Source organism: Chroicocephalus ridibundus, chromosome 5 (genome assembly GCF_963924245.1).
Source record: "Chroicocephalus ridibundus chromosome 5, bChrRid1.1, whole genome shotgun sequence".
Lineage (NCBI taxonomy): Eukaryota > Metazoa > Chordata > Aves > Charadriiformes > Laridae > Chroicocephalus > Chroicocephalus ridibundus.
Window position 1 is genome coordinate 81,032,526 of NC_086288.1, and position 27,048 is coordinate 81,059,573.

Here is a 27,048-nt window from a genome sequence, read left to right on the forward strand (position 1 = left end):
TTTTTGGATTCTGTGATTCTGTGACTCTACAAAAGCAACACTGGTCGCTTGTCCCACGTGGGTTTAGGAGGTTTAAAGCTGTCTTTCTGCAAGGCTTCCAACCCAAACCATTCTGTGATTCCTAGTTGTGTACCGGAATGGCAATAAGAAATGCAAAGGTATTTGCCTCTTCTAAAGAGCATCCCTGGCAGCGACGTCGGGGCCTCTTTAGACAGACAGCAGCTAAGTACAGGACAGCTCTAATTCTGTAATTTGCTTTTTGCGATGAAAATAAGTGCACTTGCTTGAGCTCCATTTATCTTGGATGCTACCTCAGCTGAGAAACACATTATCATTATTATTAATTATTATTATTTTAAAACTGACTTAATCATAAAATGCTGCTAGTTGATGGCTAATGGAGTTCAAACTCTGTTGCTGTGGGAGGGGGGAGGAAAAGCAGCGTGTTAATTTCCAGGGTTTCCTCCTGCGGCTGTATCTCGGTGGCGTAACCTCAAACCCCAGCGTTTTCTGGCCAGCTCGGGGTTCACGGCGCGCGCGGCGGGACGCTCCCTGCCCCGCTGACAGATGGGCCCGGGTTTTCCCCTCCGAAAACCAGCATAAAAACCTCGCTCCCCGTACTCCACCGGCGCTACGCTGAGCGGGCAGGGAGGGCAGGGAGGATGTTATTTTTCTCTGCTCTGGCTGTTTCGTCTGCTGCAACTTTCCTTTTCACGTGCGTGTCGCTGCTCTCCCTTCCCCCCGCCCCCCCCAGACACAAAGATCCTCTCTTTTTTTAGAAGCACGGTTTGTATCAGAGACAAGGGGATGGACCAGGGCCCCTTAGGAAGACTGAGCAACGCTTCCGCGAACACAATTATTAAACCTTTCGCGCCAGTGGAGTGCAATACCGAGCCCCGAGAGCTCGTGGCTGGTGGCGTAGGTATGTGCATTCCTGGGTGTCTTGTGTAAGCGCACTTGTGTGAGGGATTTCAGGGGATTGCTCCTGGCAAATAACCACGCTTCTGAAGGGTCTCCAGAAGCTTTGGGGATCACTTTAACCCATGGCGGCGTGCGGAGGCTTACAGAAACCTCAAACCCTCAAATATATTATTTTTACGCTGACTTGGGTTCGGCGTGTGTTTCCACTCTCGCAGGTTCTTCAAGGGCGTGCGTCTGCTTATTCTAGTAAAAAAACAAAGCGGGACTTACTCTTCAGGCTGTTGTAGGTGAGAGTGGTGGTAACAACCCTCTCCCATTGACACCCCGCGTCCAGGGTGGGACGACTGTCCGGGAACCCCGTGTTCAGCTGCTGCTTTCTTGAGTGCGGTCAGTGATTCATGAAGACAAAATGCTTGGAACAAAGGGGATCCAACCAAAGTCCGCCCGGTATCCTGTCAAGTTTAATATCCTTGTTAAATGTAAAAAATGTGCTGGAGCTGTTTGTAGAATGAATTATAAGAAATTCCAAGCAAGATTGGTACTTGAAAGATGGGAGCTCTTTCAAAGTCTAAGTTGTTTCTCAAGGGTTTTATGTTTGGCGAGGCGTTGAATTTTGTCTAGGGAGTAGGATAGGTATGACTGTCTTCATTAGCTATTATAAACATTCAAGACCTTTTTTTCCGCCCCCCCCTGCCCCGCCAATTGCACCTTGCTCCTAACCAGAGTGGCACGTAACGCCAGGTTCCCCTCCACGTATATGTGTATCTTCTCCAAAGGCACTAATGGCTGCATAAATTGCACCAGAATTTTAATTTAAAACATGGACAGCTTGGGGGGACCGTGAGGGATTGTTTGTTTGAATTCCTATTGTATATGAGTTTGTCAACTTGTTTTCCTTTGTTTGTGTTTATCTGTCACCAGAAGTTTTTTCTGATGACTTAATATTTATGTGTTACTGGATTTTTTCCCTCCCTCTTTGTTGCATTTTGGATTTTAGTTAGGAAATAGCTAAACTGTAAGTCATTTACTCTTCTGCTCGTCCGTTGTAATCATTGTAAATCAATCCCTCTAGCTCTTCAGTAATTTGGTTTTTTTCTTTTGACATTTCCTGACGTGTCTAAGATGGCTATAACCCCTTGCGGATATTTAGAGACTGCAGCTGCCAGTGAATGTTTTGGTAAGATGCTCCTCTTTAGCAAAGTAAGCAAGAGGAGTGATGTTCTTTGGGGGAGGTGGAAAAAGCACAGGACAAACACCTTCTGATAACTGAAGGGGGGGGAAAAAAATAGTAGCCGTTGGTATATTTTGGCTGTACTGTAGTCTTTGCTGAGTACGGGTGAATTCTGTTTAGGGTGAAAATGTTGCCATCCGAGATGCAATACATCTGCAGGGAATTTTTGGGATCCCGATGGTGGTTAACTTCAGTGCAAACTCATTGCTTGGGGAAGTTAATGACATTATTTATCTGACACTGATCTCGCCCTGATCCCACCCTGAACCCTGCAGTGCTCCGTACTGTTCACGTAACGGCTTCATCTACTCGGTGACAATTTTCAAACAGCCTGACCTTGAGGAGGATGCAGCTTGAAACCCCTTGGAGGTGTTTTGCATCCTGCTCCTCACTGAAGAGAGCAGGAATTTTTATCCTGGAAAAGACAAAATACTGGCAAAGAAGGGGACAATTCTTGGAAGGCACCAGAGGGCTGCTGGGCAGCAGGGGACACGTGTGTTTCTCTCTGGTGTCCCAGGCGCGGAATCCCCCGTGCTGCTCCTACCCGCTTGTGGCAGCATTGTGAAATAAGAATTTTAAGGAATCGGGTGTCATCTAGAGCAAAATCCTTTACACCATAAAATGGTTTAATTCTTTGACTTTTGTTACCCACGAATTGTGCTCTATTGGCAGAAGAGAGGAATTCAGCAGAAGCAATTTCTTCTGAGAACAGCCGTAGCATTTGGCTATTTCCTCATTTTTTTCCCAAAGGAGATCTGTAGCAACCTCCCAACTCCCCACATACGTGCGTGAGAATTTCCAGGACGTGTAAAGGTTGTCTGTAGGTATCCTCCTAAAGATCATTCAGAAGAGGCAAAACTACTCCAGCTGGCCTTCGACTTCCTTTGACAGCAGAATCCAGCAGACCAAAGGTGTTTGTGGTGGGCTGCTCCAGTTGTCCAGAACGTACTTGCTGCATCAGTCACAATATTTAGAGCCGAGAGAAAAACTGGCCAAGTGAAGCTGCCCACCTTAGCTGCGGTCTGCTCACTCGTGTTTGTGTAGACAGTGAAATGTAATTTGAAACGTAAGTGAAAACGTGATTCAAGTACGAGCTGTTTACCCTTTTCCAAATACGTGGCTAATGCCCTGCAAGTATGGGATCCTTATACAAAATCATGAGAAGACCAGGCCAATTGCCCATGAGGCAGCAATGTGCCCTTGTGGCCAAGAAGGCCAACGGTTTCCTGGGGGTATTAAAAAGAGCGTGGCCAGCAGGTGGAGGGACGTCATTCTCCCCCTCTGCTCTGCCCTGGTGAGGCCACATCTGGAGCGCTGTGTCCAGTTCTGGGCTCCCCGGGTCAAGAAAGACAAAGAACTACTGGAGAGAGTCCAACGGAGGGCTAGAAAGATGATCAAGGGACTGGAGCATCTCTGTGCTGAGGAAAGGCTGAGAGCCCTGGGGCTGTTCTGCTGGAGAAGAGCAGGCTGAGAGGGGATCTCATCAGTGCTCAGCAAGAGCTAAAGGGTGGGTGTCAGGAGGATGGAGCCAGACTCTTCTCAGTGGTGCCCGGGGACAGGACAAGGAAATTCCATCTCAACATGAGGAAAAACTTCTTTGCTGTGAGGGTGGCAGAGCCCTGGCACAGGCTGCCCAGAGAGGTGGGGGAGTCTCCGTCTCTGGAGACATTCCAAACCCACCTGGACGCGTTCCTGTGCCACCTGCTCTGGGTGACCCTGCTTTGGCCCCTTCCAGCCCCTGCCATTCTGTGATTCTGTGAAGAAAAGCTGGTGGTTGTTGTTTGAGGTGTACTGTCCAAAGATGGTGGGATCCGTGTTCCTGCACTGCTGACGGGAATCCCAGTGCTATGGGATTCTTGCTGAGGGAGCAGTGTGAGGGCGGCGTGTACAAGGTCCCTCCCCTGGGTCCCCTGTGACCCAGGGCAAGCCCAAAGGGACACTGCTGGGAACTTGCTCTCCTGGTCATGGAGCTCCTAAGCACCAAGACTGGGATCTGTGGGCTGGGATTCACACTTAGCTGCACTTGAAAGTACTCAAACAAAGTTGAGCTCCAGCAACTGTCCGCGTAGGTGGTCTCACTTTGTGCTATGTGCACATTAAAGAAACTTAACGTGGATTAAGAAAAAAATTCTGAAGCGTTTAAAACATGAGGAAAGCTGGAGAAGTGAAGAAAACTGTGAGGAAAAACTTGCTTGAACAGCTTTGGTTTTCTTTGCTCCTTAAGAGAAAAAAAGTGAGAGCATTATTTGTCACAAGTCTTGAATGTCATTTTGAGATGGTTTAAAAAAAAAAAAACAACAATCCACAAACCTTTTTTCTTTGCAAACGTTGCATTTGGAGTTCTGAGAATTCACCGCAGTCTTGACCTGTCATTCTTCTTGACTAACAACTGCTAAGTATTGCAAACTATGCTTTTGTGAACCGGAGACTAGGAGATACCATGAAAGCACGTTCCACTGGAAGTCAAAGAGAGCGCTTGTATTTTGTACCTCTGAAAGGATCGTTCATTATTCGGTGCACCGCTGAGGAGAAAATCTCTGCTTGTTTGCACACTCGTTATTACTTGTTATTACCACTCCTGCTATTTCTTCTTAGAAATGATGCAGAAAAGGAAAATTATGTGACTTCAGTCATTCCATTTATATGTATTTGTAAGCGGCCGCAGATACGCTTGGCAGAAACAGGTTGCCTGTAAATGCTCTACTACCAAGACTCTTGATGGAGGCTGTGTGTAGACAACATCATCGGATGTAGGTCATTGTTATAGCTATGGCTCGATTAGCAGTGTAGTTGGCTGCCTAAGGAAACCAAGAACTCAACTTGCAAGGCAGCGCCTGATTGACGTTTGTCCCTTGCCCAGGGACAGATGTTTCCCAATTAAAGCAGAGCCTACAACTTCCTCTTCACCCCACCCACTTCCCAGGAGATCTTGCGTAACAAAGTGCTGCTGGTACAAACATGACCATTTACTGCGTTTCCTTTTATTCATGTCAAGGCACTCATGTTAAGACTTCAATATCTCTTCGCCATAAAGATTTTTTTAAATTGTATTTCCTTTATATCATTAATATTGAAGTATTCTGTGGTTTGGAGGAAATGGGACAATCTTGTGAATAATCAGCAGGGTTTGTACTGTTGAATCACAGTAGATTCAGTAAACATGGAGAAGTGTTTTTTCCCGGAAGGAAAATAGTGACGGGCAATTATTTCGTCTTTACAGTTGGGCTTTTCTGGGAGGCTAGAGAAGGACAAAATGTTGGTTCATTTGAAAATACCAGGAACCCTGTTGTGCAGGCCACAGGGCGCAGCCGTCAGGAGAACGTTACCAGCCACTAAATATTCCACTGATGTGACCGACTATGGCGGGTGTTGGCCTGTCTCCTTTCTAAAGTTTCATGGTCTTTAATGGAGGTTTCATCAAAACTGCCAGGCAGCAGAAGCCAAGAGGTTAGTCTCAAAATCAAATTGTCCAAGGGTCTCCTTGCTCACTTGCAGGAGTCTTAGTGGTATCTAGTTAGGGTTTGTTCCTTCTGCCTGGTGCTCCCAGGTGCACCCCAAGACATAAAATCAGAGAACCATAGAATGGTTTGGGTTGGAAAGGACTTTAGAGGTCGTCTAGTCCCAGCCCCTCTGCCACAATGCCACGTTAGTGGTGGTGGGACACGAGATGGTTTGGAACCCGTTGAGGAGGGGATTCACTGTTTCTGTGCTGAGGGAGGTGGGTTTGATGAACCGTCTGGACTCAGGCTGAGGTCAGGCTGCCTTAGAGTGGTAGATCGGGTGATACAGGGCTGTCTCTGCAGTTACGGTTCCCTCCAAGACCATGGCACTCAAGTCAGAGTAAACGCAGCCTGTACAACTGAAAGGTGTGGAAAGTGAGGCATGAAAAAACGCTTTTGTGTTTTTACCCCAGAAGACCTGCGTGTTTCTCTCTGATCATCAACTGTGAAAATGATGAGGATCTTTAAGGTTAAGGAGAACCCTGCTGTTTTTTTTTTCTTCAGGCTGGGCCAGCAGGAGATCACATCTCTAAAAACAAATGAAAGGAGTAAAGAGATGTAGAGGAGTTCCAAGTACTTTCCTTTCCGAAATATCTGTAGGTGGGCTGATAAGGCAGTAAAGGCACATTGAACCGTCATCTTGGAGCAGGAAGTAGGGGAAGGAGCGGTGAAGGATTTTCAGAGGGCAGGATCATGCTTCAAAGGAAGGAAGAATTAGGCTGTTCCATTGCATCAGGTAGAACTAAAGAATTAGGCAAACTCTAAACTGAGCAGTCATTACTAATCTGGATTAATAGCATAAAAAGGCTCTTTGTAGTAATGAAACTCTTTGAATATCTTACCTAACGGTTTCAGAAAACTAATGAAACTTTCAAATTTTCCTCTCTCATGACGGACGGACGATCTGTATTTTGCCCTTGAGCCTGCACATTGCTGCTTTACTCCATGTTTAGTTGGTTTATGGTATTTATTTTGAGTGTTTTGAAGTCACGTAAGAGTAGAAGAATGGCTGTACCTGGTCAGACAAAATCCCTGGTTAGCCCTATATGCCATTTTCAACAGCATCCAACACGGGCAACCTTGTAGGACAGCCCCTCCTGCACAGTGTGCCCCACTGGTGTGGCCGAGGATGACTTGGAGAGTGGTGGTGGTGTTGGGAACCTCATGCACAGCACATGTTGAGCGGCAATCTGTCACACCTTCTCTCCCACACCCTCTTCTCCCCAGTTCCTTCCAGGTGAAGGCTGCCCGTGAGTGAAGTGCCCACTGCGTCATTGGTCCCCAAAAGTTTCTTTTTTATCACTTGTCCTGTGAGCTGGCCTGCTTGACTCCCCTGTGGGGAGCCGCTTGTGTGACATCCAGCTGATTTGTCCCCAGACCACCCCATGGAAACGGCTTGGGAGATTTGTACCTTGCTTGCTCTGTTTCTTCACCCTTGCGTCTCACAAACCATGTTCAGGAGAAGCCCCGAAACTCTGGTGTGCGGGTGTGTACCTGCTGCTTGTTCCTTGGCCAGCTGGGGCCTTCAGCTGGAAAACCCAACAGCAGGCATTGGATGTTCACAGGGTCCGCGGGCTCATCGTGTTTTTCATAATGAGAGGGCAACCATGGCAACGTGCATCTGGCAACGTCCACCTGGCTACAGCCGCTCTTCTGGCGCTTCCAGTACCTCTTAGAGAGTTTTTTTGGCTAGACTTCTTCCCTTTTTATTTATGCCCTGACCACCCACGGCCCTGCCGAGTTACAGGACCTCCTTGACAACCTCCTTCTGAGCGCCAGAACTGGAGAGTGTCGCTACGCGCTTACAGACTGGTGGCAGCAGGACAGCTTGTGGACTTCCTTGCCTTAAATGATGAGAGGTGTGCGGGGGAGTTATTTTGTTTTCTTTTATTTAATTTAATTCAGTTGGCTTTTCTCCTATGTGTTATCCAGGTGCTTATTGCACCTACGGAAGCTTTTGACATCAACACCTTTCTGTATCAAGAAGTTTGGCTTTGAGTAGATTGAGTTTAATATATATAATAGTAAATTTAAAAAAACCACCCAAACCAAACAAGCCCCAGAACTGAAGGAACCATTCCTTTTGTTTGTCTTGAGCCTGCCACCTTTTAGTTGCGTACGCAGCTTCCCCAGCCCTCGTCCTGGGTGAGGCAGGGAACAATCCTGTCCGTGCCGCCTGTGGCTTTATCGACAACTCCTCTCCATTGTTCTTTTTAAGGCGGAAGATCCTCCACTTGTGTAACCTGTTTTTTGTAATGAAGCTGTTCCTTACCTTTGATCATCCGACTTCATACCCTTCTTAATTCTCTTCAAGGCTGCGGAACAAGGAGATGGGAGAGCCAGGAGCGCAGGCAGGATCCAGGATGTGGGACACCCCGGATGTGTGTAGGGACACAATGAAGTTTTGTTCTCTTTCCTAATGATTCCACTTATATATTTATTTTAAAAGCCTGTCTTGGTTGGAGAATATTTTGTAACAGGTCAGGCACGAGTATGATTAAAACGCCTCTTTTAAAGAACTTATATTGAAGAACTGGACAGGGGAAGGCATTTCATAGTTCTTACCGCTTCCTCAAAATCCTCACAGATTTTCCTCAAAATTCACACAGAAGTTCTTCCTGGGGCCTGCTTCAAGGTGATGTATGATCATTTAACCTGTGTGTTCCTTAGCCTATGAATGTCTCTTTCTGCCTGCCGCACGTGCACAGGGAGAGAGTTAATGGGACTAGCTATCTTCTGAGTTATAAACCACGCGCTGCATATTTAATGTCCTTAATGATTTTTATTTATTTTTTTTTTTCTTAAGGAAATGAGATGTGCTCTCAAAGCAACCTGTGGAATATGCCAGCAAAGGTTGTTTATGCCTGTGAACAGTAAGATGTTACTGTCAGGCAAGCTTTGTGAGAGGCTGGTTATGCGTGCTAACGAGGTGCCTGTGACTAAGCAAATTCAGCAGGAACCTACCCACGCTGACAAGTTTTTAGATACACGTCAGGCGCAGCCTAAAGCATAAGAATATAAGAAACACCCCACCGGGGCAGACCGACGGTCTGCCTAGACAAGCGTTTGGCCTCCGTCAGCCTCAGCAGCGCACGCTGTGCTCTTTGAGGAGGACGTTGGGGCGTAGCCGGTTCCTGCAGTTCCCTCCCCTCGTACCCTCCTGGCAGCCACCGTGGTTGGACTGAGGGTAGAGAAGACATGCCCCCGCCTCTTCCCTTCGCTCTCTGTTCGTGGACGTCTCGTCCATGGATTTCTCTGGTTTCATACTGAAGACGCCATGAGCAGTCGGTAGATCCTGACCGTGCCAACTTGGGTGCAGTGGAGCTTCTTCGATTTTTGGCGACCTGCAATATCTTTAAAGACTTATTCCATGGTTAATATTCTCTACTTCTCTATTCTTTGAACCTTAGGTGTTACACAGGCAAAAAGAGGTTATTTTCAGCGCTTAGAAAATAAAATTTGCTGTTTATTTTGGGATCTGGGATATACGTCCTGAAATTTTCAAAGACCAAACTAAAAAAGAAACATAAATGTGTAATTTAATTCTTTCACGCTATACTTCAATCAAATATAGATGCCTTTTTTCTAGTTTGATCTGTCACAGGGACGGGGTCCAATGTCAGATTCCCCCCCCCACCTTTCGTTAAGAGACTGATTTTATTTCCATCTTTAGACCTTTATTACATGCGTGGTGTCTTCGCCTGCTGTCTGCCTGTGGTTTTGCCAGCTTTAGGCTGTATTTCCCATATAGTTCAGCATCAAAATCTGTAACTCTTTTGAGATGCTTCTGGTGCCTAGAACCCTTACCGTGGATTTGTTTGTAGGAAATTCCATCTTCCAAATGCCACTTGGCGAACACAAGGGCAGCGCGGAATAAAGGGGTAAACCAGGAGATCCTGTCTTGTTCTTGATGCATTACTCCATAGAAAAAGTATGGGAAGAGTTGCAGGAATATTTAGAGGAAGGCGGTGGAGTTGGGTCCTAAAGAGTTGGGTCCTAAAGAGTTGGGTCCTAAAGAGTTGGGTCACAAATTTCCCTCAGTTCCCATTCCTCCTCTTCCAGGAGGAGGGGGAAGATAAGGGAATTAAGGGAAACTCTTCAGATAAGGATCAGCCTCACCCCCTGAGAAACTTCTGTCTTCTCCAGAAGAAAATTAAGTCATCAAGGGTTTGGATTTTCTTTTTTTCCTTTCATTCATTGTTCCTTCTTCTTGGTGGTCTTGGGACATCTTTGCTCTGCCTCACTAGAGAAGTGCCATGTCCTGCTCTGTCTGAGGAATCTGTGCATCTTGCTAAGGGTTCCACCGAGGCATATGTATTTAAATCTTTATTATCTTAGAGATACTATCTAAGGGGTGAGATATTGAATAAAATTGAAGTTCTTCTGGATAATCATCTGTTTTTTTCTTGTAAATATTTGTTCCATGTTTGTGCCGACCTGTTGAATTGGGCTTTTATTCTGCATGTTCTTTATTACAACTGTGAAAACAGTGTTTAGCTTTGATTTTATTCTCTTTCCTTCCATAAATAACATGCACAATGAATTCCTCAAAATCCCTGTTATAGCCATTGTCACACAGCCCTGAACTTACAGATTGTTTGACGTGCGCTCTTGTAGAGACTTACATTTTTATCATCACTGTATATTTTTTTAACTTTTCAACTGCCCGAGGAAGCTATTAAAAAGAAAGCTTACTCTCAGCCAGAGCAGAGTGTGTTCATTAGCTAACTGGTTTCATTAGAATGGGAACTTCCATTTCACTTTATGAGTTAGTGCAGTGTTGAGGGATTTTAAGTAAAAGCAAAGTCTTACTAAAATGTGGAATTAGTTGCTTATCTTATAACACTTGCACTGATAGCTGAAAGAAAAATGGAATTAATAAAAGTTCATTTTGGTAATCATTGAAGTGGCTGAATTTCAGGCAGAACTACTCTTCTCCGCTGCTTGACAATTATTTTCCCATGTCCTTTCATAAAATCAGAATGATTTTGCAACCAGCGTCCTGATAACTCTGAAATGGAAATGCTTCAGCTGGGGGGCAATATTGGCTTCCAGGTCTTCTAGGAAATGGAAAGAGAACAAACGAACAAGAAAACCCCCCAACCTCTCTGGCTCTACTCAGAGATGATCACAACAGCGTGAGAAATTTCTACCACCCTCTTTGAGGGCACTTTATTTCATTCCGAATTCTGCCAGAGCTGTATCTGGGAGGGATAAATGATTTCTTCGTTGTGTTGTTTGTTTTTTTTTTCCTGTAATTTTCTTTTGTTGCTGAAATTGCAGTGTTTTTACAGTGTTGACTGCATTAAATTAATTTTCTAGCATAATCGTGCTGCTGGAAGCAACGCCAATCTAAAGGTGTGATTGGTCGTGCCTCTCCGGGCCCAGCCATCGTAGTTGAAGGTGGCAGTGCGTGAGTACCAAGTTACGCACTGTGTCTGGGCTATGGGAAATAAGGCTCAACATAAATTCGACAGAAGGGATGCTCCAGCCAGAAGCCCGTCCCAGTTCCCCTAGTTCTTACTCCTCTACCGGTGTTGGAAAAGTTGGTATGGAGTAGGTAAAACGAGGGTACTCCTTTTGGTAGCAGCACGGATTTATGCTGGGTTGTAGTGACTGCGCAGCGGTTGACTTGTGCGTACTTTTAAATGTTAAGTGAAACATTTTAGGTAGATCACTTCTAATGACTAATCTTGCTTTATTATGTAGCAAAATGAATTAGGAGTAGTCACGTACCTGCTTGCAGTGATTCTTCTGTGGGTATGTTACCTCCTCACAAATACATCCTCGTGATCTCTCACTGCCAATGTGAACAGTTTATTCCAATAAAAGTGTCTTTTTCGTTTAACCTTTGCAAGTAATGAGGGTGTTTATGTAGCTCTTATTAAGCAAACTAATTTTGCTTTTTTGTACTTTTTTTTTCTCCTTACGTACGTGTAAAATTCAGTAATATTAAAGTGAAGGGCGGGTAATACTGGACCACATTGCTAATTTAACTAGTTGGCTATGCTTCCTGCAGAAGGTGGCCCAGGATCAACTGTGAAGCTCCAACTCAACTTTCTTTGTGATTGGATAGTACCGTGGGTGCGCTCTGTGTAGCGAGAGGGTGATCTGGTTAACGACGTATTTGTCAACGGGTTAATTATTGCAACAGAATCCATGCAGTTCTTGGAGCAGCTAAATTTAGGCTGGCAGTTTGTAAGCCCATCCCTTGGTGGGTTATTACTTGTCACAACACTGAATGGAGGTAGTTGTCCAAAATGATTTCTATAGAAATACTGTAATTAACGTCATTGTGATCCCTACGAAACGAATAGAAGGACACACAGACAAATATTGTTTGCCTTCTACTTTGTGCTTGAACCGTCAGCGACACGAGTTCAGCGTCTGGAAACCTTTCTTTTGCTACGATGTGAAGATTTAAAATCAATATTTTGCTGTCATTCTACAGAAGTAATACGCTAGCCTAGAGCCAGGATAAATCTAGCAGTATTGACAGGCATTGCAGCCATAAATGCGCTTAGTGTATGAGTGTGTGCACTACAGTTTGCTACTTCAATAAAATCAAGCGTTCAGAAGTTGCACCATGCTACAGGTAAAACCTGAGGTTTTTGGTGATGTTCTGTTGCTTTTTGGAGTTGCCTGATGTTCAGGGACATTGAAAATATCAACAAAAATGCCCACAGTTGTATCATCCGAGTCCAGAGGACAGCCTTCAGCGGGCCCGGGTGACCAGTCTCACAAGGGGTGGAAGCGCTGCCTTCGCCCTCACCTGCTCCTCAGTGTCCCCCATGTCCCAGCCGTCTCCATCCTCCGCATTTAACCTCTTCCTCCGCCTGACTGAATGCGGTTGGCTGTGCTGAACTGAATTCAAGGGCTGGGAATTCGTAAGGAAACCAATCCAGCTGAAGAGGTGGAAGTCCATGTCTTAAGACCTTTGGGTGTTTTTTGCCCATTCAAGGCAGCGCTGTGTAAATACTGAAACTGCCGAGGGGGCAACAGGCTGTACCTTTGGGCTTCGGTCTTCCACCTGTGTTCTTGGGCGGCTCATAGAACCATAGAATGTGTTGGGTGGGAAGGGACCTTTAAAGGCCACCTCGTCCAACCCCCCTGCAGTCAGCAGGGACATCTTCAACTAGATCAGGTTGCTCAGAGCCTCATCCAGCCTGGCCTTGAATGTCTCCAGGGATGGGGCATCTACCATCTCTCTTGGGCAACCTGGGCCAGTGTCTCACCACCCTCAGCATAAAAAATTTCTTCCTTCTATCTAGTCTCAATCTTCCATCTCTTAGTTTAAAACCATTACCCCTTGTCCTATTGCAACAGGCCCTGCTAAAAAGCCTGTCCCCATCTTTCTGATAGGCCTCCTGTGTTTTAAATCTATCTCCAGTTCCTTGCAGCCTTCTCTACTACATGCTTCTCCTCTCCATCAAACTCTGAAATGATTTCATCTCTCCCTTCCCTTTTCTGTACCCATCATCCTACTGGACATGAAGCCGCACCAGGCAGTCACAGCTCTTCCTTTGGCTCTTTGTCTCTGCACAACAAATTCAGTGCCATCCCAGGTCCCTCTTCAGTGTCCTCTCTTCCTCATCTTCCTCACTAGCTTCAGATCGCAACTTTCTTTTCCATTTTCTTCTCAGGGCAGAGTGAGCTTTTTTTCTGTTCCTTTACAGGAGTTTCTCCTTTGTAGCTACCTGCTCTGGCATCACGAGAGAGAACCCCCACTGCTGTCCCTTCATGACCTGCCGCGGAGCAGAGCTCTACCTGCACAGCAGGTCTTCTTCAGCAGCTCCAGGGAACGTGCACTGATCCTTCCTTAAACCTTTTTGCATTTTAGCAGAGCAACCCGCCAGAGTCTTCAGTGGAAATTCGTAAGCTGTAATGCTCATTTGTTGGGCAAATTTTGCTGAAGATGATAAAGTACGCTCCTGAGGCACCTTCTGGTTTGTCCCTTCTCCTCTCATCACTCCAGATCATACTTCCCTGTCGGTTTAAGATGCTACAAATCTTCTTGGAGGAGGTTGCACTATTTTAATGTGGACAAGAAACAGGCGTTGGGACAGTGGAAAAATCAAGCTTCGGGTTAAAGTCTGTCAGAACCTTTGAATAAACAGCGGGAAACAAGGTCTTACAAGTGGGAAAAGCTGGCGCCGTTCCAGCTGAAGTTAACCGCTTAAACCCGCGTAGTTTGGTGCCCAAACAGCCTTCCCGTCACCCACCGGCTTGTTTGTCCCCTGCTCTGTCCCTTCCCGGGTGCCGGGAGGAGGGCTGGGGGGATCTGCACGGGGAACCGAGTTGGGAACGCGCCCTGAAGGACAACTCGTGTGGGAAAGGTGGGAGGGTTGGGGAGGGCTCGGTCGGACCACGTTTTCCGTCTGGTTTGCCTCTTAGCTTCACGTGTCCTTGTGTCTGCAGCGGAGACGAGGAGCGGTGGGAGGGCAGGAATGAGCAGCTGGGAGCAGAAGGAGTAGAGGTGGGAGGTTTCTCGGTGGCAGTCTAGGACGTTTGTTGATGAACAACTTCAGATCACAGCGGTGCCGGTCGCTCAGCTGCGAGGGGCTATTTTCTTTGCGATGTCCTGTGGAAAAATAGCCGTAGAGCAGAAAACACCTTGAAGGAGGCAGTAATTCCTTGGAAAACATCGGTGACTATTGGTCGGCCTTATCTCACATTATCTGCTTAAAGGTTAAGCGACTGAGTCACGCTGTCTGGACTCTTGTAGCTAAAAGACAGAGAAAGGCACCTATAAGGAACGCATGACGTGACCTCATCAGCCACAGTTTCAAGGTTTCTTCAGAGTTTTCAGGTTTTTTTCAGAAATTACCACTTTTAAGTGGGCAATAAATGAAATAAATGTGCACATGCGCATTGACCTTGTCTAACTGTGGCAACTCTTTACAATCGCTTCCAGAATTTTGCATATCTTCTTTGCCAAAATTGCTGAGGGATTTTTCTTAAGTATATGAAGCTTTTGTCCTCTGACAAAGTTTGGAAAGGTTACTGAAGTATTGAAGCTTTGCTCACTGTGTAAATCCTGTCGGCTGGTGCTGAGTTATAAACAGCAAGTGGCTGGAGAAGGTGAAAGGGATAAAGAAAAGGCGCAGCAACGGGGAAGAGGTGGGAGCTGCTGTCCGATTATTCCTACAGCTCCAGCTACATGGAGCCAGAACATAAAGTTAACAGGAACACTAAATAACGTATTCTATGCTGAAAGAGTCTAAAGTATATTTTTTTTTAAATCAACTGTGTATTAGATCAATGCATCTGATACCCAACAACAACTGTTGTCTTTATTCCCGCTCCGTGCTAATACAGTGGGATTAAAGGAGAGATAATTTTAGTATGGAATTTCCTGAGGTCATATACTTTTATTTTAATGTATTGTTCTGTATCCGGACGCTGTTGCTTAATTTAGGTCTAACTATAGAATATAATGGTGCTGTTTCCACCCTTATACCTATGGAAACACACACAAAATGTGTGTATGTATACACATAGATCCTTTTAAATATATATTATTATTATTTCCAAGATATTCAATGTGTAGTTAAAACTCAGCAAACGGTTCTGCTATAGCTGAAGTAAAATTACTGACATTTTTTCCATGAAATAATCTCTTAAAATTTTATGGTTTGGTTCCAATAGGTCGGTTACGATTTAGAAAATTCAGAATCGCAGGGAAAACAGATTAAAAACGGAAATAGAGCCTTAACATCGGAAACATATGCCTATTATTAATTTTTTTTTTGTTAACTTCTTGTTTTCAAACAATGTCTAAAACTTTCTTATCAGCTCTGATAAATGTGGAGGAGAGACTCTAGCTGCAGACTGAGAAGCTGTTTTTTCAGGAGCTGGTCGTTACATTTGTTACGGTCTTAATGAGAATATAACATCTAGGAGTATGTTAAGACTCCAAGATATTCACTTCCTATGTTTATTAATATTTTATAGAAGTCAAGGTTTTAAGTCTGTATACTCATATGTAAGTATGCTACTGAAATCTAGTACAGTAGAGTGCAGCAAATGTGCGTTACCATGAGGAGAACTCTTTTTATTTAGAACAAATGTATTTTCTAGCTAAAATTGTGTCTTTGTTTAGAAAAGCTTTTCTAGTTGTTGGCTGCCTGACTCGCCATACTTTCAAATCACAGTGTCTGCTCTACCTGAAGAGGGTGAATAGTTGGCTGAGTTGAACTAAATTTGACTCCTCACTTAACATTAAATCTTGTATTGCATCGTATATCACTTCATAGTATAAAAGTTGATAAAGACATCCGTGAGACAAGGTGATCAACTTCATAACCTTCCTTTTATTGATCTGATACTTTTAAGTAGTTTTCCAGGTCTTTATTTCCTGATGTGCACAGACTGAAGTACATGCAAGATTATGACGTGTTCCATAACAAAATGTGACTGTTCACAAATGTACCTTTACATCCCCTCAGACCTTTGTGGCGATGCCAATGAATCAGACGCCTGCGCTCTGCTAACTCAGATGCCACATGTGGGGTCTCTTACGCTCCTGCTCCTACTTGCTTGCCCTCATCTTCATCCTCCTTTAATAAAATGAAGGGGATGGAGGGATGGAGAGCAGCCCTGCTGAGAAAGGCTTGGGGGTACTGGGGGGGGAAAAGCTGGACATGAGCCGGCAATGTGCGCTCACAGCCCAGAGACCCCCCGCAGCCTGGGCTCATCCCCAGCAGCGTGGGCAGGGGGGCGAGGGGGGGATTCTGCCCCTCTGCTCCGCTCTGTGAGACCCCCCTGCAGTGCTGCCTCCAGCGCTGGGGCACCAACAGCAGAAGGACACGGAGCTGTTGGAGCGGGGCCAGAGGAGGCCCCGGAGATGCTGGGAGGGCTGGAGCCCCTCTGCTGTGGGGACAGGCTGAGAGAGCTGGGGGGGTTCAGCCTGGAGAAGAGAAGGCTCCGGGGAGACCTTCCAGCCCCTTCCAGGCCCTAAAGGGGCTCCAGGAAAGCTGGGGAGGGACTCTGGAGCAGGGAGGGGAGCTATGGGACGAGGGGGAAGGGTTTTACACTGGATGAGGGGAGATTTAGACTATACATTCGGAAGAAATTCTTGGCTGTGAGGGGGGTGAGCCCCTGGCCCAGGGTGCCCAGAGAAGCTGCGGCTGCCCCATCCCTGGAGGGGTTCAAGGCCAGGTTGGACGGGGCTTGGAGCAGCCTGGGCTGGCGGGAGGTGTCCCTGCTCATTGTAGGGGGGTTGGACTAGATTGCCTTTGAAGGTCATTTCCAACCCAAACCATTCTATGATTCCAAGTGTTTCTTTCTGAGTGAAGTGGGACCTGAGCCACCTCTCTCACACCTAATTGTTTCATCCGAGTCAGAGGCGTTTCACAGTTACCTTATTCTTTTCTCATTTGCCCCAAACTGTAACTTCATCTCCCTGCTTTAAACAGAAAAAAAGATGCATTTAGTAGACTACGATTACAAAAACCCCAGGTGATTTGTACTTGCAGTGTGTTCTCTGCCCCAGTGCTCCAAGTGGTAGTTTCACAGAAGATATGACGAATGAGGAACGCTGAATACAGCTCCCTGTGTTCCCCATTCATGTTTTTATGGCAAAAGGCTGTTCAGCTTTGTTAGAAGGGAAGGTGGAAATGCTTACTTCAAATCCAGTGGAGTGCCCTGATTTTACAGCGTGATAGTCCTGACCTCATATTTCAGCGTGATACTCAGGGCTCATATTTATGATTGGCCGTGAGCGTTACCAGAAACAAAGCATTCGTGAAAATGTCTTCTTGAAAGCCTGGCAACTTTAACTTAAGGAATCGTTTAACTGTCGTACCACGCTAGTTTGAACGGCCTTAGTAATAAATTGCAATGGCGTTTTATATGGCCTATAAAATGACAACCTATAAAGATAGGGAGAGCAATAAACAGATATATTTTACTGCTGCAGAAGTGCTTCCTATGTCACTCTTATCTGCTACATCACATACAAAGGGTTCCCGTTCGGTTTTTAGTGTAAGACCAAGGTAAACGAACAGGAATATCAATTTAGAAGGATCTCTAACAACTGGTTTGGTCTCTTTCACCGTGCTGGAGTAAAATGTTGGCAATCCTAAATGTGAAAAATCATGAGTAAAGACACTGTAAACTTATACAGAAACTTTAAACTTGAAACAAAACTGTGATTTAGTTTATGTGGGTTTTGCCTTCTAGTTGAGTATACCTGTTATACAAATGGAAGATTATATTACAGGAAATAGTACTCGAATAAACATTTAAGAGCTATAGTAAATATATTTCTATGTAATCCTTGGCTCGAGTGTTGTCATTGGGAAAGGATCATAAGAACCTCACACGTGTAGAAGGGACCATCAGTGAGTTTGCAGCAGAGACGTACCCTCCTCCCCTCTTCTGCGTGTGGCACTGGTAGGACAGTGGGACAGCTACTGAGCTGTCTCCCAAAAACTGGGCTGTCTCCCAAAACTGGGCTTCTGTCTCCAGTTCTGATGTCTACAGATGGACCTGCACTGAAAAACTGGCTTGGGGGAAAGAGAAGCACAACAGTGAAACTCGAGAGAGGAAAATTCTGTGAAAATAACTTCTAGTGAGAGCCTTAAAGAGTTGCAGATCAAAAGATGACTGGGAAAAGCATGTGGAAATCGTTGGAAAAGAGAAAATGTAACATGGCAAAAGGCGTAGCAGAAATTAATAACCGAAGTCAGAGACATTGTTTTTGTTTCCTTAGATTTCAAGCAGTGTTGGTTTTGTGAGAAAACAGTGTATGATAATTTGGGTTTTGCCATTCATGATTTTACAGTTATTTTACAGCTCTCATACAGAAACAGTTTGGCATTGTGGGTTGTTCTTCTTGTCTTTGACTGTCTGCTTGTCGGACCCTCTCTTCATTTTGAGATGGGGTGGTGTGATTAGTGCATGGTGTGAGAGAACACTGATAATTAACAAGGTATAATCCTACAAGAACAAAATGTAGTTATTTCCCATCAAATCAGCCGATAATAGGAGTCTATTTTATTCAAGTAATGTACCCAAACATGACTTCGTCCCGAGACACGCTCATCAGTGATATAGGTGTCTCCCTTCATTGTGATGGCTAGATGTCTCATCACATGGTCGGAGATTGTGTGCTGCCACTTACATGTCCTTCATGTCCTCACTTGTCCTCTTCCAAGCACACATGCTGCTTTTATTTGGGTGGACATTCATCCATCTTCCACCAGTAAACCAGAGCAGGTATCATGGCATGCCCATTTCTAGTTAAGTGAACAGAGAAGAGCTGTGATCTTTCCATTAGCATTATGGACAACAAGCTCAATGTGAGTGAACAGTGTGCTGGTGGGGCAAAGAAAGCCAACGGGGTGCTGGGTTGCATCAACAAGGGCATCACCAGCAGAGATAAGGAAGTCACTATCCCACTGCTCAGCGCTGGTCGGGCCACACCTGGAATGCTTTGCTCAGTTTTGGTCCCTGCTATACAAGAAAGATGTGGAGAGGCTGGAGAGGGTCCAGAGAAGGGCCACCGAGATGATCCAAGGACTGGGCAGCCTGCGTATGAGGAAAGGCTGAGAGAACTGGGTTTGTTCAGCCTTGAGAAAAGAAGAAAGCTTAGGGGAGACCTTATCGCCATGTTCCAGCATTTAAAGGGTGGCTACAAAGAAGGTGGAGACTCCCTTTTTACAAGGGCCACATGGAAAAGACGAGGGGTGATGGGTACAAGTTACTCCTGGGGAGATTCCGACTGGACACAAGAGGACAATTTTTGACAATGAGAACAGTCAGCCCGTGGAATAATCTCCCCAGGGGAGTGGTGGATTCCCCAGCATCGGGTATTTTTAATATTCAGCTGGGCAGGGTGCTGGGCCATCTTGTCTAGACCGTGCTTTTGCCAAGAAAGGTTGGACCAGACGATCCTTGAGGTCCCTTCCAACCTGGTGTGCTATGATTTTATGATTCTATGGTTAAGACAGGGAGCAAGCTGTGTGAATAGCTCCTGCAGCCCCAGCTTGCCCTTATTTGTACCTAGAAGTATCTGGAAAAAGAGGACAGGAGGGAGGAAGTTGTAGCTACGTGCAGAAGGAATTGTTCTAATGAGCCAAATCCACTCAGTAATTTTGGGCACCTTGCTCCAAATGACCTTTCTGGCTTTGGAAGAAGTATTACATTTTTCAGAGGTTTTTGTCATTGCAGTGTTTTGTACGGAAGCATATGTAAAAGTTTGAATTGCGATTGCCTCCAGGAGTTTTAAGTAAAACAGTGAAAGCTCTGTTTGAAGATGAAAATAAGATTTGGCAATATTACTAACAAAAAAATTAATCTTTCAAGCTGTGTATTTAGGCAATAAAGATAAATTTAATTTATAATTAAATATAAAGGCACCACTTTTCCTAAACTAAGCAAGTTAAACAACCTGGAATACACTTTGCATATCAAAACTATGTGACTGTTCCGCATTTTTAAAGAGTTTAAAAATCATAAACTAAAGAAGTTAAACCTATAAATCCAGGAGTTATTTTGGCTTATGTTCTTTTACTTATTCAGTTGTGTATCCCAAAAAAATGTCGTGAGTCAGTAGTTACTCTGGGTTTGCACTAATGTGAAAACGGAACTTGATCCATATTTTTGCCCCAACCTGCAGCCTTACGTGCAGACCCACATGTAGAAGGAAACAAAGTGTGTAGCCAACAACCCCAGTACAAATCCCAAGCCTTTACTCTTGGTTATACTTTTGGGTAAAAGATCAAGGGTCTGATATTTCAGCAGCAACAAAGTGGGGGGAAAAAAGAGCAAGAAGCTGCCAAGGGCTGGATCCTGTGAGCTGGCACGATGGCACTCGGGATATCCATCCCAAACCTCTGGGCACTGAGAGCCCGGGCAGCAGCCTCGTGCCAGGCAAGGCAGTGTGCTCAACCGGGCACCCGGTGAGACTCGCTGGGTGGGTTTGAACTTCTGGTAGAAACTGCGTGTCCTGGTTTCACCTGGGATGGAGCTGGCTTTCTTACTAGTAGCTAAAATAGTGCCGTGGTTTGGGTTTGGGATGGGAATGATGTGATAGCACTCTGGTGTTTTGGGTTGCTCTTAGGCAGTTGTGGCCTTTTCTGCTCCTCACCCCACCCCACCACTGATGGACTGGTGGGGCACAAGAAGGTGAGAGGAGACACAGCCGGGACAGCTGACCCCAGCTGGCCAAAGGGACATTCCATGCGATGTGACATCATGCTCAGAGTATAAAGCTGGGGGAAGAAGGAGAAAGGGGAGATGTTGGGAGTGATGGTGTTTCACAAGTCACCGTTACACGTGATGGAGCCCGGCTTTCCTGGGGATGGCTGAACACCTGCCTGCCCATGGGAAGTGGTGAATGGATTCTTTGTTCTGCTTTGCTTGCGTGGGTGGCTTTTGCTTTGCTTATTAAACTCTTCTTTTCTCAACCCATGAGTTTTCTCACTTTTATTCTTCTCTTCCCCCATCCCACTGAGGGAGAGTGAGCGAGTGGCTGCGTGGTCCTAGCTGCCAACTGGGATTAAACCATGACACTGTACTGGAATAATGGATCTAAATATCTTAGGCAAGCGTTCCGGTCACTAAACCATACATAAAAAGTGGTTACTGACCCCCTCCACTAAGTGTATTTTTTAGCCGGAAGCACCTTTTGGACCTTGCACAGAACTCAAGCTCGTCAGGCTGTGTGAGATGCCTTCAGAGGGTGCCAGTGTAATGGGCTTCCTGGGGAGATTTCCCTTGGGCACCATCCTTTGGGGGTCCCAAAGAACTGTATGGGTGCAGGGGTGCCAGCACACGCTACTCTTTCAAACTGGTAAGCAAAGCACAGTTAGGTACAGTGAAACATCGTAGTTGGGTGCTGAGCATGGTTAGACAGAAGGTGGAACCCCAGCTTGTGTTGTCAGCCAGGTACATGTAGCCAGACCTAGTGCTGTTTTGTGTGGCATGTTATAAAAGTTAGAATCATAGAATCTTGTAGGTTGGAAGAGACCTTTGAGAACATCAAGTCCAACTGTTAACCTGGCACTGCCAATTCCACCACTACCCCGTGTCCCTCAGCACCACATCTACCCAGGTTTTAAAACCCTCAGGGATGGCGACTCCACCACTGCCCTGGGCAGCCTCTTCCAATGCTTGACAACCCTTTTGGTGAAGAAATTTTTCCCGTCTAAACCTCCCGTAAGTACATTTTCGGCATACGTCAGGTGTTTCCTATGTACATCAGCAAAAAAGCCTATTAAAGGAGATTTTAATTTTTTGTCTTCTGCGAGGCACAAAGCGCGTGCAGGTGGGAGCAGGGTGAGGATCCATGTGAGCCGCTGTACAGTGAGTGCTGCGGAGCAGCCTGCCGAGTAAATCAGAGCTGCTTGGAAATTTCAGGCCACAATAGCCGTGGCATGGAAGTTCTGCCGTGGGCATTTGTCCTTCTCCTTTCATTCCCTCACTAAGAGGCTCTACTTGAAAACGCTGGAGCACTTCATGTAAAACACTTTGGCTCAAGAAAATGCTCCTTTCAGCCACTGAGTCCCCTTCCCAGCCTGTGAATGCAGCTGAAGTGTCATGTCCTGAGGGCAGACCAGGTCAGAGTAATTCCCTCCTTGGGAAGCAGTGGGCACCAGCCAGGGACTTGAAGTAGGTAAGAAGCTCCTCCTGGAGGAGAAGTCATGGGCATGGCAGCGAGGGTTGCTCTTGTTCTCTTCTTGTTTAGGGGAAAAATAACCCACAAACCCCAAAATTGATTCTGCGTTGTTCAGTGTGTGAGTTTCTCTATGTGTGTATGTAAAGCCATGTTAATTACTACAGAAAGTGAAGACCCACCAAAACCATTTTTATTTTGCTTCTGTAATTTTCGACAACGAGCTCTTTGGTAAAGGATCGCGGTGGGAAGGGAGGGTTAGAAAGCAGTTCCAGTCTTCAGTTTGTCAGAAGGCATCTGTGCTTGAACCCCTGTTTCAGATCGGGGCATTTCTTGGCACGTCGCTGGGGCAGGATGGAGCCGTGGGAGCCTGGATGAAGTTTCTTGGAAGGTTTTTATCCATGCCTAGTTCGGTGTTGTAACAGCCACTTCAGTGTTAGTGCACTAGGGAGCTAATTTGCCGTTAACTCATGCGTCGTCACAAACTACCTTTGCATTTTTTGTTTGAATTGGAAACAAATGCCATGATTAAGTGTGTCGTGCAACGTAGGTACAGTGAAGACGATGCCAGGCTTTCTTAATTCAGGTGTCTCGCTGCTGGTTTGAAAGCCTACTTTGAATATTCAGGCTTTGAATAACAGCTGTGGGACACGCTTGGAATTCTAGTTCCAAAAAAAAATGCATAAATGCGTACACTTCTGATCTCTGGCCATGTAGTGTTGGATACGTAAACTGCAAGCAGGTAATTTCAGCCCTTTTCTGCCAGCAGGTGTAATTTCAAGGTACGTATCCCAACTTTGAGTTTGCTAGCTACGCTTCTGGAGTTGAATTTCCTTCAGCTGATGACCCTGTACGTGAAGATCACGAGCTCTCTGTTGGTAGTTATGAGGTTGAAGTTTCTGAAGATTTGGAGTTTCTGAAGTTAGTGAAAGACCTAACTGTGGTCTTAGTAGGCTTTGGATTAGTCCTAGTGTGTGTATAAATAGTTACTTTAGCGGGACTAAAGTGTGTACTTCAAGATCATATAAAAATTAAAAAATCCTGCTAAGAAATTCTTTCACCATTCCTTTTAAAGAGTGAATTAAAAACTGAAGTACGGTAATATTATTAGACAATTATATAGAGATATGTGAAAACATAATAAGCTATTAGATTTCTTTTTAATATCTGTTAATTTTAAAAGGCAGTATAGCATAGCTTCGAGTGAGCGATGGCAACTTTTCCCCCACAGTCTAAAGACATGCAGGAATCTTTGGAAAAGGAGGGATTTGCAGGATTTCTGAGCAAAGGAACGTTATCAGCATCTGAGGACTTGAGTGTGCTTGTTGACTGAGTTGCGTTTTGAACACGATCCAGCATCTACAGGCATCAAGCTGAGTGCTGTATTAGAAACACCCAGAACTGTCCTGAGAGGGATCAGGGAGAGGGAACAGCTTCAGAGGATAATTTAGCCCCTGCAAATTCTAAATTAGCCCCTGGAAGTTCTCTCGTCTCTCCCCTGACTGAGAAATTGGGAAACCTGAGATCACTTGGTGCCTGAAGTTGATTGGAATGCCTGTGTATTTTTTTTTAACTTGTTACAAAATCTTCCCTCTTGTGTTAATAAAGGTCAAGTTTATTTCCTATATTGTTTCTATTGAAGGCAGCTTTAAAAATATTGGCCTTTTTGGTTCATGACTTGGATCCATTTTTTGTTTGTTTGGGTTTGTGGGGGTTTGGAGGTTTTTTGTTTGTTTGTTTAGGAATCCACTACTCGTGGGTGTGCTGTGCTTGGATCTCACTGGGAGGAATCTGCGTAGGCTTCTCTTAATCAAGACCGGCTGGAACACTCCATCTTGCCTTGGTGGACCTCTCACCTCCGAGGGCAGGACTTTCAGACACCCCCCGCATCCGGTAGCTTGAACATCTGCTCTCGCAACCTCCAACTGTACTGTTTCTTCACTTCAGCTGTCAGAGACAGTTGAGTCAGTGAGCAGCTTGGGGTTTTTTGAAGGTTTCTAAGATCTTTGGGTTCCAAAAAAAGATTAGGAGTTGTAGACACTATTACAGAGCCTCTCCTTGCTCTTGTCTGCTTCAGTCCTTCATGGCTAGCAGTTAGAGAGCTTTGGAGGACAACCAAGATTTCCCTGCTTCTAAATCGCTGCTGAGGTGGAAGTTCCTTCTTCCTCAGCTGGAGTTGTATGGTCCAAAATACTATTTTGATATGAAACCAAGTTCCTTTACTCTTCTCTGTTGTTCCAGATTTCATTCCCTCCCAAAACCTCTTACTTTTGTGTGTTTGTTTCCCTCGCTACTTCAGGAATGCAGGCAGACAAGGTGTTTCCCACCTCTCACTGAAAATGGGTTGTTTGGATTTGCAGTCTTGGTGGTCTGTTCTATTGCGCCTCCAAACAGGAGTCCAAACAGAAAAATCTAGATGCCATCCTGAGAGCTGAGTACATTGGGACACAACAGAGCTGCATGGACTTATCATACAGTATCTAATGCCGTCTTTTGTTTAGCTTTAGTGTTTTGTGAAACCACTTTTAATTAATATATTTTATCAGATTTTTTTGTCCATATATTTGTTTTTGTAATTTTGATCACTATTCTTTTTGGACGTAGATTTATTATTTTTTTTTTGCAGATAGCTGACTGATCCAGCCGCATTTTATGCTCTTAAAAAATTCTGATATCTCTACGTTACTTTAAAAAAATTTGTCTTTAAAAGTTTAAGTCTTCCCAGAGCTGATCGCCGCCGCAATCTCAGTAATACTGTGTTGTGAGTTACGTAACGACTTCCCAGCTATTCCAAAATCAAAACAATAATATCAGGAAAGAGTTTAAAAAGTAGTCTGTATGCCAAGCAAATGTCCACAAACAGGTGATACCGATCGCAGGTTTTGTTTGACTCAAATTTGTTTTCTTACTAAGAAAGCTTTCTTTTCTGCTCGGTCAAAACTTCCTGGGTTAGGTTTTCATGAGGCCAATGAACAGAAAGGAAAATACCTGTTGCTCGGCTATTGGAGTGTGCACCTTGAAAGGAAAATAGTTTGAATGTGTAAACACGGTGTCCTGGCAGATCTTAAAGCTTTTTACTGTTGAAGGTTTCTGTTTGTGTATTTTTCTTCTCACCGCATCGTGTCTGGCACGGTTGAAACGCCACGCAGGTTAGTGACTCTCTCAAAAGCGCGATACGTGTGTAGTTTTGTTGTGTGCCTTAGTGCTGTCTGAGCAATAATTGCCGCGTTATTGCAGCTGTGTTAACATTGTTAGGTTTTATTTAGGCCTTTTAATGTGATTCATCTGTTGCTCTACAGCTTGGAGTAGCAAGAGCAGGAGCCTCAAAGGGCTTTGAGTCCAAACAGAGAGAGCGAGCCGGGGAAGCAGTGTTGCTCCTCTCTCCACTTAACCGATCCCTGGCTACTTCACCCCTACCTTCTGTACCCAAACCCGTGCTTCATCAGCAAGAACAAGGTACGGCCATTGATATGGCCAGTAAAATTTACTTACTTATTTTTTCAACTGAAGCCATAAGGAGGGGATACTTTTTGAGGTTAGTCCTTGGAGCTTTGTCTTTTAATTTATTTAGAAATTAGCTAGAGTTAAGATGCAACATGCAGCTGTTTCAGAGAGCATTTCAAATTATGTGCTTAAGAGTTTTGATTTTTTTTTTTTTTTATTATTTTTAGCAAATGCTTTAAATTGAACTTGAATTGTGTTAAAAGTGGGACCAATAGGAATTTTCTTTTTTTTTTATTCCCCCTAAGATTAAGTAGTTCAGAAAAGCAAAACATTTGAGCTCAGGTATATTAATGTAACCTCAGCCAGAGCTGCAGTGCTACTGGCTCTAGTATAGGGGAGAAGTCTTTCTGAAAAGCCAAGTATTGTTGTTTTTTATGACATAATTATTATGAAAGATGCTTACTCTAACTTCAAATTGTCATGCAAGTCAAATAGCCTGATTTCAGTAATTCTCCTTCAGATTAAAACCATATTGTGATACTGAGCATGTTTTGATGGGCTTAATGAATACCTGTATCATTTTTAGAAGTTTAGAACACTTCTGATTATTAGAAAATCATAGTTTTAAAAAAGCATGTTATTTAAATGCAAGATGTAGTTTTTTTGTCTGATTCACTTTTCAACTTTTGGAATACTGCTGGACTGTTTGTGATATTATGGTTTAAACCACTAATGTAGTTAAATATTAAATTGCTTTAAAGCATTATTTGGGAAGTGAAAGAAAGCTTTAGAATCCCCACTGATGTTTTCCTGATTATTAGCAATCTGAAATGAGCAGTCTGCCTGTTTTCAAATCACTAACCGTTCGTTTTTAAGAATTCTCGTCACTCTTACTCGTGGTGGTTAATTTGTGTTTGCTTACGGTTTTTTTCCTTGCTGTGGTGATATGTAGAAGAGATAAATTGCAGCCACGCACATACGCTAAATGTAAATACCAATTATCACTACATGGTGGGCTTATTTAAACAAAGAAGGTCTATAGCAAAGGCTCCTTTAAGTGCTCCTGTAAACTCCCTTGAGGAGATGACTGAGTGTGGACTGGGCCGTATGAGTTATTGCAAACGGCAGCAAGACTGCATGAGCTTGGTTAATACCCCGCCTGTTATTTCCTCTTCTTACGTCTTCCACTTCAGATCCCTTTCTGTACAACCAACCGGCTGAATTGTTTTGGAGGATGGTAGGTCACAAAGGCAGTACTCGTGCTTTCCCCGTCTCACATCTACTTCTCTAGGTCCAGGCACCCCTTGTGTATGTTTGGCTCCTCGTCCACC

The 27,048-nt window shown here is 44.7% G+C and overlaps 1 protein-coding gene across 4 annotated transcripts in view; it reads left to right on the top strand.

The window, feature by feature from the left end:
• VEGFC (vascular endothelial growth factor C) overlaps positions 1–27,048 on the top strand; it is a 236,851-nt gene that overhangs the window by 157,924 nt on the left and 51,879 nt on the right. Inside the window, exon 1 of one of the 4 annotated variants that reach the window (XM_063336781.1) lies at positions 25,308–25,422. The exons of the other annotated variants lie outside the window; for them this stretch is intronic. The gene's annotated coding sequence lies outside the window, so the exon portion shown is untranslated. Of the gene's footprint in view, positions 1–25,307; positions 25,423–27,048 lie in introns of those variants that run through there. 4 annotated transcript variants of the gene reach the window in all.